This window comes from Anastrepha ludens, chromosome 5 (genome assembly GCF_028408465.1).
Source record: "Anastrepha ludens isolate Willacy chromosome 5, idAnaLude1.1, whole genome shotgun sequence".
Classification (NCBI taxonomy): Eukaryota; Metazoa; Arthropoda; class Insecta; order Diptera; family Tephritidae; genus Anastrepha; species Anastrepha ludens.
Genome location: NC_071501.1, coordinates 27591666 through 27604416, shown reverse-complemented (window position 1 = coordinate 27604416; position 12751 = coordinate 27591666). Strand labels below are relative to the sequence as shown.

The window sequence follows — 12751 nt, the reverse complement described above, 5'->3', positions numbered from 1 at the left end:
AATCACTAACCTAAATCTCTCTATTCTCTGTCCATGGCCATTTTTTCAGAGCTTATGTTGCGTGTGAATCGCGCACTAAAATTCTGCTTAGGTGCTTCAAGTCCCAACCAAATTTCACAAAGTTTTAAATTTTGTGTAAAGTATTTAGCTTTAAAGCAAAGAAGTATTGCCTAATTTTAGGCTCACAATATAATACAAAAGTAGAATTTTTATTGATTTTTCTCTAACTAGCAAATTAAATAATAAAACATTCACGCATCCATTTATCAGGAAACTGCAGTTTGACATATTTTATTACTCAGCTCTGAGCATTATTTATGTAACAATAACCTAAAAGTATGCTACAAAAATTGAGCTGCACTTTCGCTTAGCTGGGGCTTTTTTGCTATCCTATTGTCAAGCTATCATGCGAGTGTATGTTTGACAAAAGCTCCAATAACTTCATTTATCAAACCTATCTCATTAGTGTCGTTGGCATTTGTTGTCAAAATTTATTTTATCAGTTGCGCATTTGAGGCGCTTGCGAGTGTAGAGTTTGATATAAATTTTTCTATTTGGTTTTATTACTTCTATCAAAGTTTTTTAAATTGCTATTCCTACTGAAACAAAAATAGTGCGCACAATTTACGTCAATTGCCCGAAAGTATGCAACATTTTATTGATAAATTGCATATATCAATTGCTACGCTTATCTGGCCATCTCAAATACATGCCCACGCGCATACACGCTAGAGATGCCACATTTTTCATTTTTTACAATCCCGAAATTAAGGTAGTCATCGTTGTGCAATACTTAACTCGAAAAAATTTAAATCAATATTCTTTGCACCCATGCATACCTACTAGGGATGCTACATTTTTCAATTGCTGAAATCCTGGAAATTTTCGAGATTTTTTTTTCACAATATCGGGACTTCGGGCCTAATCCCGAACTTTAGTAGTCATCGTTTTGCAATACTGAACTCGATAAATTTTAAATCGATATTTTTTGCACACATGTATACCTACTGGGGATGCCACATTTTTCGATTTTTAAAATCCCGGAAATTTCAGTGTTTCATTTTTCAAAAAAAGAGTGGTTAAGTTTCAAGGGCCGGTGTTGATTTTGAATAAAATACAATTTTTTTTAGGAAATTATTGTCATTTCTCTTTGTTATGATAATATTGGTATGGCTCAATTACGTATGGAACAAAATATCGGCCAATATCGTGCCTCGGCGGCACACCAAATTTTCGATGACGCTGAGGCATAATTGAGGCATAGAACATTAATGTGCCGAATTATCTCATCCTTTAGCTCTTGAATTGTTGCTGGCTTATCGACGTACACCTTTTCTTTCAAATAACTCCAAAGAAAGAAGTCCAACGGTGCCAAATCACAGAATCTTGACGGCCAATTGACATTGCCACGACGTGAGATTATTCGACCATCAAATTTTTCGCGCAAAAGAGCCATGGTTTCGTTAGCTGTGTGACAAGTGGCACCGACCTGTTGAAACCACATATCGTCCACATCCATATCTTCCAATTCGGGCCATAAAAAGTTCGTTATCTTCTCACGATAGCCAACACTATTCACAGTAACTGCCTGACCGGCCTCATTTTGGAAAAAATACGGCCCAATGATGCCGGCGGCCCATAAACCGCACCAAATAGTCACTCTTTGTGGGTGCATTGGTTTTTCGGCAATCACTTTTAGATTATCATTCCCCCAAATGCGGTAATTCTGCTTATGGACGAATCCACTGAGGTGAAAATGTGCCTTATCACTGAAGAAGATTTTCTTCACGAAGTGCGCGATATGCATTTTGATTTGAACGCCCATTTTCATAATAAGCCTGAATAACTTTAACGCGTTGCTTGATTGTGTATCTTTCCATGGTTCAAATTGAGTAAGTCTGATATTGAAAAATGGCAAATGAAATGCGGAAAAAAACTTGACGTTTAGGTGTGGTTTACATTCAACATCGGCCCTTGAAATTCAACCACCCTTTATATATCGTTTTAACAGTACATTCTTTGGAAAACTCTTCTAGCATATAATAAATTATAATCAAATAGTAAAATAATTAAAAAATCAAAACAAAAGGCAGTAGTCAAGTTCTCACGCATTTACTACTAACACATTTTTTCTAAGCAAGGAGGTTTTCCTGTTTCCGTTTAATTTTATACGCCAGAAATGACAAATCTCGAACATCTTGGAGTTTTTAGTAAATACTCCCGGGATTTGTGAACTTAAAACGACCGGTATCCCGGGATTGACCACCCTAATGCATACCCACACCCATACATCCGCGCATACAAGCCTGTTAGCCAAAGTGTAAACAATTTTCTTTTGATCGGTTGCCTTTACGGCCAATACAAACTCTCCGCCAAAATTGTGTAGCAATAAAAGTTTCACTCGCACAAAAAAAAAAACGAGCATAAATACATAAAACTGATAGCAACAATGGTTGAATGAATGAATGTATGAAACAAGCGGGCATGCAACAGTAGCAGTAGCAACAACAACAACAACAACAGCGACAACTAACAAATTGTAATAGTACAGCACTGTAATAGCGCCTAAAAATACGTAATAAATTTCTAAGCAATCCAATTTGATGTATCTCGTTTACGTGCTGAATCACCGAGCAGCCCACAGTTGATGGCATTTTTTGTTTAAACTCCATTTTTTACTCTGCTGTATATTATTTATTTATATCTCTGTATGTATTTTTGTATATTTATATGCTTGTATGTATATTATATTCCTTTGCTGATGCATAAAATGTCTAATTTTTCCAGCGCCACAGTTGACTTGATGCTTCGCAACACCGCTGGCCTTTTTTCCTCACTTACAATTTTTCAGGTCGCCACACACCGCAGTTGCCATTAAAATGATTTAGCGCAACAGTCATTGGTCTATTAATTTTTTATACAATAACATTTTTAGTTGGCGTTGTCGTAGCAAAACAACCAAAAAAAGAAGCAAAAACGCGAGCTTTTAAAGCCGTAACAAAAAAATTAGTTACTGTTGCGTGCTTTTAGGTGGCAACAGTTTTTGTTGCGTTCAACTATCGTTTGCTCTTTTAAATGGAGTTGTAGTCGACTTTTGTTTGTTTTTCTGTTTCATGAAATCAGTAGCCGTCTGCTCTTTTTATTATTGCTTTCATGCATGTGTGTGTGTGTATGTGTGTGTGCATGCGTACTAAGTGTGCGTCATTACGCTTGATTGCCTAAAAACAGGCAATAAAGGCAAGTGATGTGTAAATAAATAGTTGTAACATATTTTATAAAATGTTTGCGACGTTTAAACCATGGCAATGCACACATACTAGCGCATAAATGCATGCATAGATATTTAAATATTTAACAAGCGCAAATAAACGAATGACGAAACTCGATGTGACTAAATGTGAATGTTGCAATATTTACAACAATGACTTTTCTAACTTAAAAAAAAAAAATGCAACATAAACAATATAAACAAATAAATTCATTACATAAAATAAAGGTGGAACTATAAATTTTGGCAAAAATTTGTTTGACTTTTTAGTAAAAACTCAATGCACTCACTACTGCTTGAATTGAGATTTATTTTTACAAAATGATGGATATGATTATGAAAACAGTAGGTAAGCAGGTAGGTGAAATGGTTGAAATACCACTCTGGCACTTCCCAAGAAGCACTGAAAACCGTTTTTATACGCTTTCCAAACCTTGAGCAAGCAGATATCTACAGCCAGACGGAGCTGTTGCTGTAACGGAGAAGGTTGATGGGGTTTAGGTTGCCGCACTGTCCAGCCTTTCGAAGAAAGGAGCACCCGGTGATCCCAGAATCGTCTAGCTGCCAAACCCCAGCGAAAGTGCTCTACAGTCTCCTTCTCTGAAAGGTCCCCATAGCTTCTGCAAAAAACAAAAATTAAAAGGTAAACCGAGGTTTTTTGCTTGTGTACCAATCGCTCTATGGCCAGTAAACACAGCTACGAGCTTGGAAATTGAATAACCCGCAGTTCCCGCGAACTTTCTGAGTCCTCCGTCTATTGCACTGAGACCAAAGAGTTTTCGAATTGCACACGAAGAAATGGAGCTCCGTCTGTTCTACGCTTTCCTGAGAAATAAGTTGTGAAATTTCCCTTTAAACAACAGTTAAGGGGATGCCGATGACCGAGTAGGAGGTCCATTTCAGCTACCTTCCTGGCAAGCTCATCAGCAATTTCATTTCCCTCCATTCCTGGAACCCAGATCAGAGAAATATTTCCTGCACACCCAAGATATTTGCTCTCCTCCTTAGAGGTGTTGACTAGTTTGGATTTGCACCATGACATCGTGAGAGTCTTGATCGTGGGTTGGCTATCGAAAAAAAATGTTAATATCTCCCTTTTTCCCACCTTCCCTAAGGATCAGTGCTGCTAGGTGTAGAAACTCAAAGTGAAAATGTTTATACTCCAGCTGTGTGATGACCTTTTGTGGACTTTGTGCGACTTCTTTTTTTGTATCGTCCATTTAACTTAATTATAGTTTCCATCTACAATCGCATTTATGCAACAACCGGATAGTTGACGGGCATTGTTGTTTAAAATTATCAAAATTGTAATACAAATAGCTCTCTTGATCTCTTTTTTTAATGCGATTTAATTATAATCAATTTCACTTTCTTTGAGGTACCACAGCTCTTATAGCTACGCCCATCTATGCATTTATTTCTCTCTGATTTGAAATCCAGTGTCTGTAATTGTATACTTTTGGGCGTAGTGCAAGCTGTGACAAACGTCATTAGTGGCACCTCCGTTATCAACCGTATCGGTATATACAATGGGAGTGCCGGCATTAAAAAATAAAATTTTAAATAAAATAAGGGTTTTATTTCAAAAATGCTTACCACAAAGTAAATTACACAACTTGCATTTATTTTTCCGCAGTTAACATATTTCAATTAAACGTAAACAAAAATAAAAATTTCAATTTAAGCAAAATAAATTGAAAATAATTTCCCCATAAAAATAGGAGATTATTTTATACTGTTAGCATAAAATGCCTTCAACGCTTTATAAAACAATCAAAAGACTAATATTTCGTTGAATACCATCGGTGTTTAGAAAATCTACATGCAAAGAAATTGTGGGAGCAAAATGGGACTTAAACCCCAAAAATAGTACACTGGCTAAATACAGCAGTAGTAAAGCCTATCATGGCATATACATAGTGTCTTATTTTGGTGAGCAACACTTGGGAAAAGATCAACAGTAAAACGCTTAGAAAGTATTCAAGTCTTAGTCTCTGCATAAGCGGGGCACTAAAGACGACGGCAGCGATGAATGCCATGCTGCACTTATTTATAGTACCGATTGAGATCTACAGCAAACAGCCACAAGAGAAATAAATATATATTCAGATAGCCAAACGTCCCTGACAGCATTACAATCACCTAATATTAACTCGAAAACAGTAAAAGAATGTATCGTAAATGCAACTGCAAAGCAGATGAACTAACGAGATTGGGCACCACATTACCGATCCAACCAGACAAAGCGAACATACCTATACCTTTAGCAACTTATAAAATGCTTATAGACATATAACACACTATCAGAGCTGTCGTCGGGCTATGGACTCAGTCCCTGACCTAAGCAACAAGCAGAATGACGTGGCCAGAATGAAACATGGGCCGCACAAACCGACTGTTGAAACTGAACAGGAAAAACATAAGAAATCTTCTCGGGGTCCTAACAGGGCATTGTCTGATTGGCAGGCATGCCAGTAGATTGGGAGCACCCTATAAAGACTATAGCAGAAGTTGTAACGACATTGAAGAAGAAGAGACTATAGAACACTTTCTATGCGGGTGCATGGCACTGGATAGAAGAAGGTTCAATATTTTAGGAAAAAGTTCCTTGAATAACTTGGCAGAAGTAGACAATTTAAAAATACCAAGCCTTGGTAGATATATTAAAGCCACAGGTTGGTTCAATGAGGACAATGTAGACTGAGAAGAGGGGACAACCCTGGTGGTATCACAATGGACCTACAGCAGGCCTAGGTGTGTCAATTGACAACCACTATACCTACCTACCTCATCTATTATTCCACATATTCCTTTTGATTCATTATGTCTTTAATCAAATAAATTGGGCCTACTCCGCTAGCTACCCCATGCCATGAATTTAGCGGCGCCATGTCTGGCCATTTTTGTGGCGTATAGGGGACTATATTCTGTGTAGGGTGAGCGCCGAACATATTTTATGCAGCCTGTACCTCAAAAAAATTCAAACTTGCATTCATCTGCCCACAATATATTATATTTTGTCGTATACTCACGAGCCAGGAACATATTTTTCTGCAAAATCTATATGGACTTCCACGTGTTTCTTTGTCAGTAGCGATAATTTTCGTGGACTTTTTGAAAATAATTTGTGTTTCACCAAACGTCAAAGCGCATATTTCGGCAAACTAAGGTCATCGCGGATGGCCCTGGTTGATGCAAATGGATTACTCATTATATTTCCATCGTCTTTGACGGATATTTTGTGCTTTTTTCCGTGTGTTTCATGCTTATTTTTATAATTTAAGGCATTTGCTACCATCTAAGAGGAGCATCCTATGGAATCTTGAATTTCCTTTTATGTTTTACTCTTAGCCTTTTACTCAATGCAAAGCAATAATAAATGTCTCAGTGAACACGAACTCAGCAAAGTATTGTATTTTCGTACAAACCAAACTATTGATGCATCACATAATATCTGATAGTTCCTCGTTTTTCCACACTTTGTGCAAAAAGTATGGAATTATCAAAATTCTAACAATTTTCATCAAAATCGCAAGCTCTTCAATCAGAACTTTTATAACAATTATTGGTATGCACTTGTATGCCTATTCAAGTTTAATATAATAAAATGCCAGTTGTAAGTAGCTACAAAATACCGCTGATTTTTTAATTTTTTTTTTTTTCGCTGACAGTGTCACGTTCATATTTTTTCCTACAAAGTTTGTTCGATAATTTTTTATTAGGAAAAGATGACTAACAAATAGTAAAATAACAAAAAAGTGCAAAAAATATCACAAACTTTTTTATTGTTCTCGAGTGTATATACTGATCAACTAAAAGGCACATAAATAAGGTGTTTCGAAAATCTCGACCACAGCACCACCATCGCGCTTATTGTCTCTAAAGACTTTTCCTTTCTCGTAGATAATTATACCTTCCGATCAGAAAGTACCGTGAATGTTTAAATAAAACGAAACAGAGTTAAATTTCAGGCAATTTTTTTTATCTCCTTCAAAACATGACCCCTCTGAAGCAACGTTTAACCCAGTCCCCCTTGCACCCCTGTTAGGCCGAAGCGATGGCCTTCAGCTCCTTCGTCGCATTCCCTTTGATCTCCACAAATGACTCCTTCCATGAATTGGTAACTTCAACTTGTGAAACAAAAAGAAGTCGCACGGGGCCATATCAGGTGAATACGGTGCTTGCACGATGGTATTTACTTGGTGTTTGGTCAAATAATCCTGCACAATTTGGGCTCGGTGCGATGGCGCGTTATCATCATGCAAAATCCGAGAATTGTTTGCCCACATTTCCGTCTGTTTGCGACGTACAGCTTCTCTCAAACGCTTCAAAATGGATAAATAATATTCTTTATTGACTGTCTGGCCCGATGGAAGGTACTCATGCTACACTACGCCTTGGCAATCGAAGAAAACAGTCAACATCACGCATAGATCAAATTGCAGTGATTCAAAAATCGCGTTGATTTCTGATAACACTGTGGAACAAATTCAGGTGAGCAAAAATTAGGTCCATTCTGAGAGTGGCGGGTGAAAATAGAGGCGAAATTAGAAGACCCGTATCGCGCCGTTTTTTTATGTTAGTTCGAATTTTTTTTTAATCGGCCTTCGAAGTTCGAAATCGGAGCCGATTTTCGGTATATTGTTTCATAAGTACCACAAAACTTTTCGAAATCAATTTTTTCAAAAATTGTAATTGTTGCACAGGTATCTAGCAATAATTTGGCTTTTACAGATTGAAAAAATATCAATTAGTCGACGAGTTATAGCCAAAAAACCATATAAACAATTTTGCTCCGATTTCGAACTTCGAAGGCCGATTAAAAAAAAATTCGAAATAACATAAAACAACGGCGCGATACGGGTCTTCTAATTTCGCCTCTATTTTCACTCGCCACTCTCTGAATGGACCTAATTTTTGCTAACCTGAATTTGTTCCACAGTGTAATTCTTTCTGCTGACGATGTGGGAACTTTCTTCCATACAAAAAAAAATGTGGAGTAGACATTGAATGGAGAAAATGCACAAGACCGCAACCGAAATAAATTATCAAAATTCATTGTGATTTCTGACCTACTTGAAACTTGCATTTTATTATACTAAAATTCAATGGGCTATAAAACTGCATACCCAAAATTTTTCTAAAATTTTAAATTTTTATTTTTAATTTAAAATTTAAATGTTTACAAATTTCATACAATACAAAGTTCAGAACTTTGCTCTATATGGTTCTTGTTGTAGTATGAATAATATTTTTATAAAAAAATAATTCAAACTACAAAATAAATAGTCAAACCCTATCATCACATACACTTTCTTTTGACGCTAACAGTATGCAAAATATAGCCCGAGTATGAACCAAAAGAAACTCGGTTGTGAGAACTATCTTGCCTACCGCGCCACCTAGCGGGGTTACTTTTCATAAATTATTACTTTTTATTCTTTTTTATTTATTTACTTATATTTATTTCTACTTCATTTCAGTTCTTTATTATTAAGGGGCCCCGGAGGTCTAGAGCTCGAAAATTTAGAGTATTTTCAGGAATATTTGTTTACAATAAAAAAATTAAAAACGATATTTAAATTTTTTACACTTTTTGTTTAACTTCTTTTACATATAAAAATGAAGAAAAAAAATTTTTTAATTTGAATAATTTTAAAAATGGTGCTGAAGCGAAAAATTGGACCTGGACGGTGTTATCCATTTTGGCTCTTCTATTTATCTGAAACACAGACAAGCAATGGAGAGCGTAAAGATCAAAATAAAGATTTACATCACTCAAAACCTTTTTTTTTTATTTAGTAGAAAAGTTATTCAAAACGAAGATTGTATGATTAATTTTGCGCCACTTTGTAGCAGACTATTTGGTAAAGCGCAGTTGAGAATACATTTTACGCCAACGAGCCAGTGAGGCAGATGGAACAGTTAAACAGAAAAAGTTTGGTCAGTAAATGTTGAAATAAGAAATCGAAATTGCCATTGGTGTGCTAAGTGCCAAAGCTAACGAAATTTTACTGAAAAATTGGCTTGACAGAGTGGGCTACTTTAAATGAAATTTTGTGCCACCAAAAATGTAGTTGCACCCCTATTTTCACACACCCCTTATAACTACATATATAGCCAAATGGCATAAATAAAATATCAAACGCTATGGTCCATCCAGCACTACAAATTAACTATAGATGTCCCATATAGAGCACTCGTATATGCAATCTAAATATTTGACTCATCACTTTTGCGGCATTTAAGATTCCCGAATGGTTCTCATAGCCTTCACTTCCAAATAATTACCGCACTTTGTTTACTGCAATATGCTGCAACGCCAAAATATATGCTTTGCTCTTAAAAAAATTAAAATCTTATCTATGATACTTCATCATTGTTTATGTGTGTGTATGTGTGGGCGAGTAGCACTTTTCCGCCAGCAGTTAACAGCAGTTGGCCGCAGCACTTGCCAGCTGTGCGTTGGTTGCCATTTTCAACTTATTTGATCACATATTTTTGCCATAAATTGCCAATATTGCGGTCGACCCAACCAATATTGACCGCACTTTATGTTCGAAAAATAACAAAATATTTAACGTAAACACACAAACAAACTCAAGTGAATAGACTGAGAGAGATAGACACAGAGAGGGAGAACTGCGAATGCCACAAGTGCAGCAATATTTAATAAATATTTCATGCCGCACAAATGTGTATGTGTGTGCGTACTTTGTAGCGTAGGAGTTAAATTTTTCCGGAAATTTTTTAAGTCAACATTTTGCGGTTTTCAAATTACTGCCGCTTTATTAGAGCGTTGCACCAACATAGGCAAAAAGTGCCTTACTTTGCATTTCGGTATATTTATTTACCGAAAAATTTTATCGATAACCCGCACGCACTTTAATGAATATGCTGCGGTGGCGTTGTGTATTCAAGCATACAGCTTGCTGACACTAAGCAATTTCCACATCATAAATTTTTCGATGCTTTTTTTTGCGGTGATTTACTGTACTCCAAAGCATCCTTAAGTTATGACGCAAAAACGATTCAAATACGCAATTTGCAAGTGCAGTGTGTTCAATAGGTTTACCTCAGAGACTTATTGACAAGTTTTGAAAATTTATTTGTCTTTTGTTTCGTTTTAGTATTTTTTGGAAGAAAATTTAATTCATTCTCTTACGAAAACCATATAAATATCATACAAGTTTTACACTTTCCGGATATTTAACAGTTTTTTGTAAAAATAAAAATACAATTCTAAAAATTTTTATAAAAATTACAATAAAAACAAATCCAAAACCTTTCTAAAAATTTTATAATTATTTCAAAAAAATTCTAAAACATTCAAAAAATTTCTAAAAACTTACAAAAAAAATTTAAAAATTTAAAAAAAAATTTATAAAAATTTATGGAAATTTATAAGCAATTTAACAAATTTATATAAAAGTAATACAAAAATTCTAAAAATTTTTAGAAAAATTTCAATAACAAAGGGTTCCAAATAATTAAAAAAAAACTCTAAAAAATGTTATAAAAATGTGTTAAATTTCTTATAATGTTCCACAATTTTTTAAATTTCTTATAGTTTTCCACAAATTTTTATAAAATTTGTGAGTTGGAAATTTTATAAATTTTTTTTGAAATTTTTATAAAATTCTTTATAAATTGTTTAGAATTTTTTTTTTGAAGTTTTGAAGTTTCTTATAATTTTATAAAAATTAGAAAAAAATTCTAAAAGTTTTATAAAAAATTCAAAAAAAAAATGCTAAACAATTTATAAGAAATGTAACACCTTTTTATAAGAATTTCAAAACAAAATCTAAACAATGTTATAAAAATTTGTTAAATTTCTTATAATTTTCTATAAATTTTTAAATTTCTAATAAATTTCCACGAATTTTTATAAAATTTAGTCGGAATTTTTATAAATTGTTTGTGAAATTTTTATAAAATTCTTTATAAATTGCTTAGAATTTTTTTTTTTCAATTTTTAAATTTTTTATAAATTTCCACAAATTTTATAAAAATTAGAAAAAAAATTCTGAAATTTGTATAAAAAATTCAAAAAAAATTCTAAAATATTTATAAGAAATTTAACAACTTTTTATAAAAATTTCATAAAAAAATTCTAAACCATTTCTAACAAATTTTATAAACATTCCGAATACGCAACTTTATCTAACCTTTTTGTGTGTTTGGCCGAGCTCCTCCTCCTATTTGTGGTGTGCGTCTTGATGTTGTTCCACAAATGGAGGGACCTACAGTTTCAAGCCGACTCCGAACGGCAGATATTTTTATGAGGTGCTTTTTCATGGCAGAAATACACTCGGAGGTTTGCCATTGCTTGCCGAGGAGCGACCGCTATTAGAAAAATGTTTTTCTTAATTTTGGTGTTTCACCGAGATTCGAACCAACGATCTCTCTGTGAATTCCGAATGGTAATCACGCACCAACCCATTCGACTACGGCGGCCGCAACTTTATAGCTCTTTAAATTTTGCTATAGCAAAGTGCAGATTTTAAGTAGCTCAATATTCTTGTAGATTCTTAACAAGTTTTGGTGGCATTTTTTTAATATTTTTAACAAAATTTTGTTCATTCTCCTACAAAAGCCATATATGTAAATCCAAGTTTTACACTATGTGGAAATTTATAAAAAATTCAACAAATGTTGATAACAATTAAAACAAAAAAATGTTTTAAAATTTTTTATATCAATAAAAGAAAAATTCTAAGAATATTTTTAAATATTTCAAAACAATTATTCTAAAAATTTAAAAAAACAATTTAAAAATTTCTAAAAATTTCCAAAAAAATGTACTAAAAACTCCGACTATGCAGTTTTATAGCCCTGTAAATTTTGCTATAACAAAGTGCAAGTTTATAATAGCTCAAAGTCCAATAGCTCAAGATTTTTGACAATTTTTTTAGTATTTTTAGGAAAATTTAATTCCTTCCAAAAATTTCTAAAAAATTTCAAAAACAAATTTCTAAACATGCCGACTACACAGCTTTATAGTACTTTGAATTTTGCTATAACAACGTAGATTTTTGAGAATTTTATTTGCTGGCATTTTGCATTCCTTATATGGCAGAAAGTGCATAACACCGTCAACAAAAACCAATTTTTGAAAATCAGTGCGTTTTTTGAGCCACTTGGGACTCGCACCCAAATTTCATGGGCTACAAAACTGCATAGCCAGAATTTTTCTAAAATTCTGAGTAAAAGTTTGTCATATTGATGAAATTTTGTTGATTTTTTTTTACATTTTATACAAAGTTAGAAACTTTCAGCTACACGAGCTGTTGTTGTAGTAAGAACTATATTTTTATAGAAAATAAAAAAAATTGCATAAAAAGTAAATAAATAGTCAAAACTTGAATAAATCGCGCTGCTATTATTTTGAACACAGTTATAAGTATGTATACTATATATAGATATCTGTGTTTGTATGTATGTATGTACGTATCTGTGTATCTTTCCTTAGTCAAATTTGCT

General features: G+C 33.8%; 1 protein-coding gene across 3 annotated transcripts in view; it reads left to right on the top strand.

The window, feature by feature from the left end:
• The window catches only part of LOC128865100 (tyrosine-protein phosphatase Lar), a 271747-nt gene that overhangs the window by 51985 nt on the left and 207011 nt on the right, over positions 1 to 12751 (top strand). The gene's annotated exons all lie outside the window — the stretch shown is intronic.